The sequence below is a fragment of the Pipistrellus hanaki genome (genome assembly GCF_964339955.1).
Source record: "Pipistrellus hanaki genome assembly, chromosome: 1".
Taxonomy (NCBI): Eukaryota; Metazoa; Chordata; class Mammalia; order Chiroptera; family Vespertilionidae; genus Pipistrellus; species Pipistrellus hanaki.
The window spans coordinates 28,851,412-28,865,139 of NC_140503.1; the positions used below are offsets into that span (position 1 = coordinate 28,851,412).

A 13,728-nucleotide genomic window follows, 5' to 3' on the forward strand; every position below is an offset into this window, starting at 1 on the left:
TCCCATTCTAAGCACACCCAGGTTTGTTTGTGGTGTGTGTTTTTTTAAAGCTTGCCCCCATGTATCACTTTCCTTCCCTAGCTAGCACTCATTGGGAGGAAACAAGCTGCTCAAGCAGCCCCTGGACTGGACCTGGAACTTGACAGCAGCTAACTTGTTTCCTAAATTAACGCCTTCCCCCCCTCCTCCCCCCCCAAGGGATTACACTGGGCATGCATTCTCTTGAGAATCAGGTCTTTTGGGTAAAGCTGTTCATACTCACAGGATTTTGCCAAGTGTGTAAAGCACACTTTGTAATCAACAGATTTTTAAAGCTGACAGGGGCGTTAATGGAAAGTCCAGTTCACCCCTCTTATTTTACAGGTGAGGACACCCGGCCTAAAGAGCAAGCGTGCAGCTTGATTGAGGCCCCGCACCTCTTGAATAAGTGGACTCAGGGCTCCGGACACCTTGGTCATTGTCCTCTCTCTGCCACACCAGGAGTGCAGTGCCAGTTTAATCCGCTCAGTATAGAGACTGTCTGGTCAGAGGTGATTATACTGGGCTTGATCCAGAGTCTTGAGAAATCAGATTTGGTCATTGTGTGATGGGTTTGGTATTTTAAGAAATGGGGTTGGCACTATTTCCAGGTGAAATAGAATGGCTATAATGTACTTTGAAGCTCAAAGCTTCCCCCTCCCTACCCCCCATTCAGCCCTGTTCTCTGCAAGAATAACCAACATTAACAGCATTGTTTGCTTCCATAAGGTTAAGGCACCAAAGTCCAGTTGGGCGATCTGTTATGTTTTAATTAAGAATAAACTGTTAATCCATTATCAGACATCAGCTCTTTCATAGGGAACCAAACAGTGATGGGTGGGACATGGAATAGATGAGTACTGGTGGCTGGAAGGTCATTAGGAAGCAGTGAAACATCACAGTCATGGTCAGCGAAAAAGGAGGGAGGGACCTCACAAGGCTTTGCTACACCTTTTTGCCCAGCCCTGCCCTGAATGTCTTGTTTGGAGGTAGTGAAGATGGATTCTGCTCAGGTTTGGTTGCTTTTTATTAAGTACCTGCGTGAATTTCTTATACTTAACCAAAAGGAGGTAGTTTTATTTCCTTTTTTTCTTTTTCTTTTTCTTTTTTTTCAAACAAACCAGGAAGTAGGCTCAGGGATTTACTTGGCTTCAAAGATACAGCCATTTGCAGCAGAATTCAAGCCTAAATCACTTATCTCCCAAGTCTAGTCTGTGCTCTTTTGCACAGACTCTATCTCACAGCCACTTCAAGCCAGGAAGGGGATGAGAGAAATCGCCTGTGGCTGATTTATTGGCGCCTGTGGTTGCCCAGAGAAGCTGAGCAGGACTTTCAGCTGCCCTCTGTGCCTTCGAAAGTGGAGCTGTGCGCTTCCACCCTATCTCCTGAGGGGAATATGAAGGAGCCAGGCTGTCTAGCTCTGGGGAGGAGGGGCCCGAGTGCCTTGGCCGTAAAATATCCTGGTGAAGGCTGTGCTGGGAAGTCTTGCATAATGCCCTCCCCACCACTGAACCGGAGTGATTTGTTTGCAGTGGTCTGTAGGTGCTGCTTGGCCATCTTGTTAAAGAAAAACCGGCCCGTTTTAGTAATAGCAGGGCCAGAAAAGAGTTGGGGTTTTATGTGATTGCAGACTTTTTTTTTCCCTCTCATCAAAAAAAGCCATGCAGGTGCTCTTATCTTGATAAATTATAAAGTACTTCTACACCACTTCCTGTGCTCCCTTTCTGCTTATTTATTCCAAGTTGCAAACTTCAGTCTTTTGATAAAAGAGTATCAAGAAAAATGCTGCTTCGGTTCATAGTTATGAGCACAGACTATGGAGTCAGATCTAACTTTTGCACCCCGTTTTATACCATTTGCTAGTTGTGTGTCCTAAACCTAGGTTTTTCCTCTTCTGTAAAATGGAGAGAAGAAGAGCACAGATAGTCACGGTAAGGATTAAGAGAGATAGTGTACATAGAGCTCTCAGCACAGGCCTTGCACGTGGTACTTACTCCTTATAATAGTAGCTATTGATAATTGGAACAGGATCATTCCCTTCAGGATAGGAAAGATAACTATTTGAACTTGCTTCCGGAGAGTGGAGGAAGAGGAAATAAAGTGTTTGAAGCAGACATCGGTTTCGGGGTTATTGATTGAATTTATTAATACTTCTTTCCCTTTGCTAGCAGGAATTGTTTTTTTTAATCTGATCTTTAGAAAAAGTGTTTAGTGTTATTAGCTATTTTTTTGTAATTTTTCTTAATTATTTCTTCCCTGGTTACAAATCAATATACAATGACTTTTTGTTTCTTCTGAAAAACTCTAGACGCTTTGAGCAAAAGGTTTCATTAGCCCGTGTTTGTGGAACATTCTATATTCAGAAGTTACCATTTTTGTTTGTACTATGCTCTAGATCTGTACTGGCACTGTTATTTTCCAGCTTTCTCCTGTCCTTTCAGTACCTTATTTTTTCTTTCGGAAACAAAGTCTTCATTTTATTTTTTTAGAGTGGATAAGAAGAATCTTTTCCTTTTCTTCACAGGGTTCTGATTTTTTTTTTTTTTTTTCAAGATCCACTATGCACAGACTGGTGTTAGCATTTTTGTTTGCCTGGTGCTGTGGCTTTACCAGGCCTCCCACATGTTGGTTAGACGGGGGTTAGAGATGTGATATAAGCTGGCTGTGTCTGCCAACAGGTGGGAGGCCCCAAACTAACGTTTCCCTGTTCCGTTAAGGTTTCTAGAGCGTAACTGATCTTCCTGTGCCATCTAGCATGATTGGTTCTTACCCTCTACTGTAATATTCTCAGTGATCTTTCCAAGCAGATGCCTAGAATTACTGCAGATCTTACCTCAAACAATATTTGGGATTTCCACATCATTTTTATTTTATTTTTTAAAGTATATTTTATTGATTTTTTACAGAGAGGAAGAGAGAGGGGTAGAGAGTTAGAAACATCAATGAGAGAGGATCATCGATCAGCTGCCTCTTGCACACCCCCTACTGGGGATGTGCCCACAACCAACGTATATGCCCTTGCCCGGAATCGAACCTGGGACCTTTCAGTCCCCAGACCGACGCTCTATCCACTGAGCCAAACCAGTTTCGGCTCTACATCATTTTTAGATATGAAAATAGGTGTATGAGAGTAAATATCTCTTTTTCCTAAATACTTTTTAAAAAGTCTGAAAATGGTATGTTCCTCCTTTCCCCTCTCTATCCATTCTACTAGCTTGGGAGCACTTTTTTTTTGTTTTTAATCCTCACCTGACTATATTTTTCCATTGATTTCTTTTTTTTTTTAGAGAGGGGGAGAGACAGAGAAACATTGATTTGAGAGAGGCACATGCATTGGATCCATTGGTTGCCTCCCCCACGCACCCCAACCCGGGCTGGAGATTAAGCCTGCAATTGACAAACGTGCTCTTGACCAGAATCCAACCTGGGACCCTTCCACTGAGCCAGACTGCCTAGGTCTGGGAGCACTTTTATTTCTTAATGTGGCTAACTGGTTAAAGTTACAATTAGAGTTATAATTGTTGATTTTTGTTCACTTAATGTAATTGGTATTTTTAGCACTTCTTATGAAGTTGCTTCTTTTTCTCTGTGAGGTATTCTCTAAAGCAAGAATGTCAAACTCGCCGCCCATGGGCTGCATGTGGCCCACAATGAATATTTTTTCAGCCAGCCAATATAACGGCATGTAAGAGACGTTTTAATAAGAATTTCGTAACTTGATTTTTATACTATCCTGTTATACATAATTATTAATAATGAACTACAGTGTTCGCTAATGACTGATTATTATAATCGTGTTGCATTCATTTCCCTTTCGTGCCTTAAACACAGGTGCACCATTCCTCTCCACTAATTCTAGCAGCGAATGTTTTAGCAGCCGATTGCCATATCATTAGTCTTGGACTGACTTGTTTCTTTGTCCTCCCTTCAAATGCCGTGGCTCTTCACTGAGGTGTCTTATTAGAATCATCTGTGGAGCTTTTTAAGGAAGGATTGGTGCTTTATCCCCAGCGATTGTGTTTGGGTTAGTCTGGAGTAGGAATTAGACTTCAGTACAACTCATCATGGAAAGTTTTATAATACAGTCAGCAATAAAAGCCACTATCTCAGGATAAAATTATTTCTGCAGACATTCTTTCTCTAGGTTACACCTTTACAATTATGTGAAAGTACCATTAAAAAGTTTAAATCATTGTATAAAACCTTTATCATGTGGCAGATTTGAATATCTCTGCCTTTACCTTTTTATTTATAGCCATGAGTGAGTATCTCAAAAAAGCTGTACACATTTCTCTGCCAACTTTCCTATCTCCTTGCCTTAATAAAAAAGTCACAGAGGTAGGAACCACAGAGAAAATATCTAAGACTATTTGTTTTCCACAGAAATAAATGTTTTACTCCTTTAGATCTTTCTTCTTTCTTTCTTTTTTTCTTTTTTTTAATATTCTTACAGCCTGAGACAATGGAAAGCTGTATATTCCAGGACATTGTTCTGGCTACCCTAAGTCTGAAAGTCATCTAATGTACAATAGATTTTTCTTCAATAAATAAAAATCAAAGATATTGAATATCAAGCTAACTTTGAATTAAACAAATGTAGATACTGATATAAAGCTGTTCTAGTTTACTTAGTTTGAGCTAATCTAGAGTTACTATGATCTAGTAAGTAAAGAAGATTTTTGTAGTTTAAAATAATGCTAACCCCATTGTAGTACAAACACCACTTGGATAACAGATAAAGTATTTTAATAGGTAGCAGTCTTATATTGGCTCTAGTATTTGTAAGTATAATAAAATGACAAATTATTTTTCTGCAACCTCTCACATCTTAGTACTTCCACCGAAAATTCTCAAATGTAACCTCTAAGATCTTTCTGTATGCATAAGAAACTTTGGCTGTTCCACATACTAGACAAAATAAAATTGATGATCAAAGAAACTATGAATAAAGGCTACATAAAAGCCTACCTAATAAATTGCAAAGTGGGTTATATTAGGAAATGTTTTTAGTAACTTTGTGATGATGGATTGGCTTTATTGACCTGAGGTAAAATCTAGTTATGTTGCCTTTAAATAATCAAAGGTCTATTATTATGAAAACAAGTTGGAATGAACCTATTATGTATGTAAGTTGCTGGTTGTTGTTTTTTAAACACATCTGAATTTGTTTCATTTCATAAACTTGGAAAATTTATCCCTTTATTTCAATCAGTATATTTGTAACTGCCATCAATATATATGTTGAAAGTTCTAGAAGGGGATTTTGAAAAAAGGGCTTTGCATTTAAAGTCAGACTTGAAGTACTACTAGCATCATCGTAATAACTAGTTATCTGACTTTGGGTACCTCTCCCACGCTCTCCAAGCCTATGGTTCCTCAGCTATAAAATGGAACTAATTCAGTACCTGCTTTGTTACTGCATAGAATCAAAATAATATAATGTAGGGCAGATTTCTCAAAATGTGGTCCTTGGAAGTTCCTGAAACCCTTTCAGTGGTCTACAAGGGTCTCTCTTTTGCAAGGCCAAATTCTCTTAATAGATGTGAACCAAAACATGGCAACAGATTGAAAGAAGAAGCATGGAAAAGAAGCCAGCTATATTTTTCAAAGCCTGGTATTAAAGAAGATTATAAAATAGCCCTAGCCAGTTTAGCTCAGTGGATAGAGCATTGGCCTGTGGACTGAAGGGTTTGATTTCGGTCAAGTGAATGTGCCTGGTTGCAGGCTCAATCCCCAGTAGGAGGCGTACGGGAAGCAGCCGATCAATGATTCTCAGTGATGTTTCTTTCTCTTCTTCTCTAAGATAAAAAAAGTATATATATATATTTTAAAAAGGATTGTAAAATATAAAACAATATCACCCTTCTCACTTAAAAAATGTTTTAGAAAAGAAAATATTATTTATGTTAAATAATGGGTTTTGTTATTAATAAATTTTAAATTTTTAAAGTTCTCATCTTTAATTTCTTGTATAGTAACTGTTGATTAAGGTAACCCACACAAACAACAGATCTTCCCAGTTGTAATACTTTTCTTAAGAGTGTAAATGGAGCCGGTGTGGCTCTGTGGTTGAGTGTGGACCTATGTAGCAAAAGATCTCCAGTTTGATTCCTGATCAGAACACATGCCTGGGTTGCAATCAATGTTTCTCTCTCTTTAAAAAAAAAAAAAAAAATTAAAAATATATACAATATATATATGTGTGTGTGTGTGTGTGTGTGTATGTATATACACATATATATGTATGTATATATATAAACATCTTGTTTTTAAATACAGTTTTATTGATTTTAGAGAGGAAGGGAGAGGGAAAGAGATATAGAAACAACGATGAGAGAATCATTGATTAGCTGCCTCCTGCATGCTCCCTCCTGGGCTTTGAGCCTATAACCTGGACATATGCCCTTGACCAGAATCGAACACAGGATTCTTCAGTCCACAGGCTAAGGCTCTATCCATTGAGCAAAACCAGCTAGGGTAATATATATATATATGTGTGTGTGTGTGTGTGTGTGTGTGTGTGTGTGTGTATAAATTTTTTTTAAAAGAGTGTAAATGGATTTTGAGACCAGAACTTTTTAGAACTGCTGATCAAGGGTAATAGCTGAATAATTTCTATTAAGGTTGAGATATATAAAAATTTATAGTTTTATTGAGATAAAAACAATAAACTTGAAAAAAAAAAAGTTTGAAAACTACCAGATGTCATCCACGAGTGACAAAATGCTCGCAGAAACTGGAATGGAGACTGTACTTTGAAGAAGGGAACAGCAGTGGATAAATTTCCACTTTATGGCTTTTATTCTGAGAGAAGGCCCCAGTTGGTGACATGAGGGGATGGCTAAAACTGGGATAATAACCTATAATCATTTGCTTGAAGAAAGGAGGACAGAGTTCAGAGTGACGACATAGCTGGAAACTAAGCAGGAAACCCTAGAAAGGATGAGTGAAAGTTCTAAATACTGCATATAAACTCAGCTCAAATCTCTTGCCAACTCCTAAACTTATAATTGTGTAGAACAGCCTTTAAACAACATGCATAACACTGAAATATCTGAATCATAGGGAGACAGAACTTGGAGTTAAAGTCCAGCCTAGTTAATTATCTGCAAAAAACAAAAACATCAGTACTCAGAAGACAATTATAGAATCTAAAATCTTTAGTAATCACAGTGTCTAGGATATTACCAAAAATGAATACACATAAGAAACAGGAAATCCGGTTTGGCTCAGTGGATAGAGCTTTGGCCTGCGGACTGAAAGGTCCTGGGTTCCATTCCGGTCAAGGGCATGTACCTTGGTTGCGGGCACATCCCCAGTGGGGGGTGTGCAAGAGGCAGCTGATCGATGTCTCTCATCGATGTTTCTAACTCTATCCCTCTCTCTTCCTCTCTGTAAAAAATCAATAAAATATTTTTTTAAAAAAAGAAACAGGAAATTATTACCCTAATTAATGAAGATTAACCCCAAGATGACCCAGAGGTTGGATTTGGCAGAAAAGATCTAAAGCAGCAATTATAACTATGCTTATGGATGTAAAGCAAAATTAGTAATGTATGAACAAATAAAAAATCTCAACAGAGAAAGTAACAATAAGATGAAAAATTTTGACCTGAAAATACACTGAAAGATTAAAGTCAGTCTAAATAGCTCAAACGGTGAATAAAGAACTTTTTAATTAAGAAAAGCAGCCGAACCGGTTTGGCTCAGTGGATAGAGCGTCGGCCTGCGGACTGAAAGGTCGCAGGTTCATTTCCGGTCAAGGGCATGTACCTTGGTTGTGGGCACATCCCCAGTAGGTGGTGTGCAAGAGGCAGTTGATAGATGATTTTCTCTCTATCCCTCTCTCTTCCTCTCCATAAAAAATCAATAAAATATATATATTTTTTTAAATTAAGGAAAAGCAGTTGTGGGAGGGGGATATCCAAAGGGAAGGGCCACACAGCACTGTGCTAGAGGGTATTGCGTCCATTATGGCAGCAAAAGTAGTTGAGTGGAAAAAGGAAGGACATAAAAGAAGTACCAGGAGAGCCTAGACCAGGCTGCTGTGGCTCACTGAGAAGTCCGAGAAAAGGGGGCCTTGGAGACAAGCTCGGGATTAACCCAGGATGAGCTGCCCAATGTACCAGGTTGCTAGTCTCATGGGGTTCCTTAGAGTTTGGGGGAAGGAGAGGGAGAAGGGAATGGCACAGGCATGCTCCTTGGAGGGAGAGCAAGCACTGGATCCTTTGTCCTGAGCATATCTCTCTTGCAGTGGAAATCAAAGGGGAGGTTCCAGGGGAGGAACTTAATGGAATATTCATCAGCTTTTCAGGTATGCTCTTTCTAGGTTGTGGTCTCCAGTGATTAGCTGGTGCCAGGGCAGGGTCATTAGTCAGTGTGGCTGGTCCTGAGGCAGCCATTTGTCTGGTTTTGCTGGTCTTCTGGGCCTGGAGCTGAAATACAACGAAGGCCTACATGTTATCCTTTTTTTTTTTTTTTTTTAAATTGATTTCAGAGAGGAAGGGAGAGAGAAACATCAATGATGAGAGAGAATCATTGATCAGTTGCCTCCTACACACCCCCTACTGGGGATCGAACCTGCAAGCTGGGCATGTGCCCTTGACCAGAATTGAACCTGGGACCCTTCATTCCGCAGACCGACATTCAATCTGCTGAGCCAAACTGGCTAGGGCTAGATGTTTTCTTTAGGGACAAGAAGATCAGGCATCCCAAACCACATGACCAGTGATGTGCTAGAGGAGGATAGGTTACCCTGGAGGCAAGGTTCTTGTTTTCCTAGTTTTGCCCCTTGCTAGGCATCCAGGGCTCTCTGCCCTGTGAGTTTCCGTACCTGGCCCATAGTCCTTGCTCTGCTCACGTCTGATAATATATACTATATGCAATAAAAAATTCACTGAATGGGCCGAGACCGGTTTGGCTCAGTGGATAGAGCGTCGGCTTGGGGACTGAAGGTTCCCGAGTTCGATTCCGGTCGGGGGCATGTACCTTGGTTGCGGGCATATCCCCAATGGGGGGTGTGCAGGAGGCAGCTGATCGATGACTCTCTCTCATCGATGTTTCTGACTCTCTATCTCTCTCCCTTCCTTTCTGTACAAAAATCAATAAAATATAAAAATAAAAAAAATTTCACTGAATGGATTTAATAGATAAATGACAAAGTGAATGAACTTGAAGAAATTATCTGAAGCAGAAAGAATGTATATATGAAAGTTCTCTATAAACTTAAATGCTCTATGTTAGCATTAAATAATCATTTCTTATTTCAAGTATTTTTTTCTTTATTGATTAAGGTATTATATTTGTGTCCTTATCCTCCCATCTCCCCCCCCTCCCCCCACCTTCCCACTCATGCCCTCAACCCCCTGGTGTCTTTGTCCATTGGTTAGGCATATATGCATGCATACAAGTCTTGTTTTTTTAAATATATTTTATTGACTTTTTACAGAGAGAAAGAGAGAGGGGGGAAAAGAGAAACATCGATGAGAGACTCACTGATCAGCTGCCTCCTGCACACCCACCACTGGGGATGTACCCGCAACCAAGGTACACACCCTTGACCAGAGTCGAACCTGGGACCTCCCAGTCGACAGGCCGACGCTCTATCCACTGAGCCAAACCAGTTTTGTTTTTTTTAAAATAAATCTTTATTGTTCATATTATTACAAATGTGATCCTCTTCCCCCCCTCAATTGCTCCCTTCCACCAGGTTCCCACCCCACCCTCTGTCCTTTCCCCATCCCCCATTGTCCTCATCCATAGGTGCACAGTTTTTGTTCAGTCTCTTCCCGCACTCCCACTCCCCTTTTCCCCGAGAATCGTCAGTCCACTCCCCTTCCATACCTCTGATTCTATTATATTCACCAGTTAATATTGTTCATCAGATTTTTTAATTCCCTTGGTTTTTAGATTCACTTGTTGATAGTTATGTATTTGTTGATCATAATTTTTATCTTTATCTTCCTCTTCCTAAATAACCCCCTTCAGCAATTCATATAATTCTGGTTTGGTGGTGGTGAACTCTTTTAGCTTTTTTTATTTGTGAAGCTCTTTATCTGTCCTTTGATTCTGAGTGATAGCTTTGCTAGGTAGACTATTTTTGGCTTGTAGGTTCTTGCTATTCATCACCTTGAATATTTCTTGCCATTCCCGTCTGGCCTGCATGGTTTCTGTTGAGAAATCAGCTGACAATCGTATGGGTGCTCCTTTATAGGTAACTACCTGCTTTTCTTGGAATTGCTTTTGGAATTTTAATTATGATGTGTCTTGGTGTGGTCCTCCTTGGATTCCTTTTGTTTGGGGTTCTGCGGGCTTCCTGGACTTGTAAGTCTATCTTTCCCCAGGTGGGGGAAGTTTTCTGTCACTATTTCTTTCAGTATTCTTTCTGTATCTTGCTCTCTCTCTTCTTCTGGAATCCCCATAATTCTGATGTTGGTTCGCTTGAAATTGTCCCAGAGGTTTCTTACACTATCTTCAACTTTCTGGATTCTCTTATCTTCTCCCTTCTGCAGAGGAGTGTCCTCTGGCTCTTTGTGTTCTAAATCTTTGTCTTGATTCTTGCGATCTTTCAGTCTGTTTTTAGGACTTTGTATAATATTTTTTATTTCAGACAATGTTTTCTTCATTTCTAGTTGATCCCTTATTATTTCTAGTTGCTCCCTTTTCATATCCTCATATGTCTCATTTATTTTATTGGCCTTTTTTAGGATATTGTTGAATAACCTTATAACTGTAGTTTTGAACTCAATGTCCAATCTTTTCTTTTCCTCCATATCCTTCCTTTGTGTCCTTCCTCTTGTCTGCATTTTAGTTGTTTCCCTGATTTGATGAAATAGCTTTGTGTGCTAGGTGTTCTGGTAGAGCCCAGTAGCACAGCCTTCCCAGTTACCTGCGGTGGACAGTCTTGGTGTAGCCCTTTGTGGGCTGTGTGTACAGTCTTGTTAAGCCTTGCTTATTGTTGGTATCACTGGAAAGCGTTGATCTCCAAGCCAATTGGCTGTGAGGATCAGCAGTGTCTCAGCTAGGAGGGCTTTTGTACTCCGCTTGGATAGGGCGGGGTCTCCGGGTGGCGCAGACAATCTTTGGTTCCCAGTCAGTCTCGCCTTAGAAAAGTCCTGTTCATGGAGAGTTTCGGAAGATTGTTGCAGGCATGCACACCTCTTTGGTAAAGGCGCAGACAAGCTTTGGATTCAGGCCAGTCCCTCCTTAGAGAAAACCAGCCTCTGGGAGAACTTCTGTGCTCAGCCAGAGATGGGGCAGAGTCTCTGGTTGGTGCAGACAAACTTTGTTTTCCCTTCAGCTCCTCTCCAAGTCTCGCAGTAATGGCCTCTGGCTTCACACACCTCTGAGAGATCTCTGCCCACTGCCTGACAGTCTGGCCTCTCCCTGTCTGGGGCCATCTATCAAAGCAATAGGGTGATTCTGTTTTCCTCTCGAACAAGAAAACCAGCCGCGCGTTAGCGGTCCGCCCTCTCCACGCCGGGAGTAAGCCCACAGCAATCTCGGTCCGGCCCTTCCTCTCCGCGCTGGGAGGGAGTAAGCCAGCACCTTTTCACGCACTCAGTTCTCCGTACCTTCACAGTTCCTGAGGTTCAGCGTGTCTTCTCTCTCCTTCCCAGATGGCAGAGCCTCCTCTCAGCTAGCCATCCGGCGCTTCAGGGAAATGCCTCCCCTGTTTTCCAGTTCTAAATTCAAATTTGTTGTGGTAGGCTGCATTCGGGTGACTACCCTATGCTGCCATCTTGGTTTCTCCGAGCCAAACCAGTTTTGACCAAACAAGTCTTTTGGTTGATCTCTCCTCTTTATCCCTCCCCCTACCTTCCCTCTGAGGTTTGATGGTCTCATCCACGCTTATTCTAGGTTCCTTTCAAGGCCTAAACTTATCTCTTCCTTTGCATGTGGACTGACTGCTAATTTGTAAATCAGTGACATCTAAAAGAATAATACTCGCTCCTCACATTGACCAGCTCCTCTCCACTGTCAGAAAAAGAAATCCCTCTTTTCTCTATGACTCACTGCTCTGCTTATACTTTTGATTGCATTCCTTCTGGCTTCTAGAGGTGCCACCCCCTCTTTAGCCTGAAAGTTATCTTCAATCTGCAGCATCCTCAATGACCTATCTTACATGTAGCTACTCCTTATGGCTGCTGCTTTCCAGTATAGCCTTGCAGTCAGATATTTTGCTTTTGCTGTTCTTCCGAACTGTTTTCATAGGTCACCAAAAACCTTTGGTCACACACTTGGGGGTGTTGTAACAGGCTTCATCCCCGAGTTACTCTGCAGCATTTTCCGTCATTGCCACCTCCTCTTGCCAAGGTTCTCACCTTCGCCTCACCTCCCTATCCTACCCCAATGACAGTGTATTCTCTTATTTCTCCTATTTCTCTTATTGTATCTTTTCTGTGTTGTTCAGGAATTTATTCTTACCTTATTTTCTCTTTGTTTACGCAATAGAACCATTCACTCAGGCAGCTTCAGCCTTGTCCTTTTAGGGGACCTCCTCTCCCTCTCCAGCCCTGCTCTCTCTAGAACCTCAGACCAGCATGTTGTCTCTACTCAGATCACTAAACACATGTACTCACTTTAGATGTCCTAAAGTGAACACTTGAACTCACTGTGTCCAAAGTGAAACTTGACTCTTATCAAGCCAGTTTCTGAGTCTCTTCTTTGGCATCCCTGCCTTTCTATCAACTCCTGTGCATGGCAGTTACTCTGCAAATATGACCTGAAGGAATGAACAGTCTTCCAGTTACCCACGCTGGAATTCTGAGACTCACCTTTGACTTGATCTCTGTAGCTGACCACATCCCATCTGCTGCCAAGTCACGTCAGTTCTACGTCTGGTGTATCGTATTCTTTCCTTCATTTGCACCATTACTTGGATATTGCAGTAGGCCCCTGGTTCTTTATTTAGTCATGCCTTTCACTTACTGATTTTGTTTATATATTCCAACTAAACTGACTAGTCTTGACTCGAAGCCAAATGATGGTGGTGGTGGTGATGATGATGACGATTGCTATTTGTTGAACACTTACTATGGGACCACATATCTAAGTGCTTATATGCATCATCTTAACCTGTAAGGTAGATACCATAATTACCCATATTTTATAAGTGAAACAGAGGACTAGAGTTGTGTTTTGTGAAGACCATACAGCATAGTGGCAGAGCAAGAATTTTAATCCAAGTTGTCTGATTCCAGAGGTCAGACTTTGACTACTACACTGTTCTCCCTCACAGACAACATCTTAACAGACACCACTGGAGCACCTTTTAGTTTATATTCAGTGAGCTATATATTCAGTCAGCTAGCTGACCCCATGTTGTTAATCACTACTTGGGTTTTTTTTTTTTCTGTACCAAACTGAATTCTCCAGTTATCTATATATTTATGCCCCTCCCTGTAATTTTACTCATTCTGTTTTTTTCTGCCTGCAATGCTATGTTCACCTTCTGCCTATTTATCTAAGTCCAGTTCAAATGGCTTACTTTCCATTGGGTTTCCTGTTATTTATTCCCCCCTCACTTAACTTGTTCTCCAAGCTGCTCTATAGCACTTGCCACTTCATGTTGTAATTATTATGTTTTATCTCCACTGTTAGCTTATAATCTTCTTGATTTCAGCAGCTATGTGCTTTTTCTGTCCCAATGCCTTGTGCAATGCATGCTTTCAAATATTTTTCTTTATTAAATTTCTCTTCAATAAATAT

The 13,728-nt window shown here is 40.8% G+C and overlaps 1 protein-coding gene across 4 annotated transcripts in view; it reads left to right on the plus strand.

Annotated features, from left to right (window-relative positions):
* Nucleotides 1–13,728, plus strand: part of ZBTB25 (zinc finger and BTB domain containing 25) — a 29,518-nt gene that overhangs the window by 625 nt on the left and 15,165 nt on the right. For 3 of the 4 annotated variants that reach the window (XR_014793414.1, XM_084866864.1, XM_084866865.1), the window contains exon 2: nucleotides 364–530. The exons of the other annotated variant lie outside the window; for it this stretch is intronic. The gene's annotated coding sequence lies outside the window, so the exon portion shown is untranslated. The remainder of the gene's footprint in view (nucleotides 1–363; nucleotides 531–13,728) is intronic. 4 annotated transcript variants of the gene reach the window in all.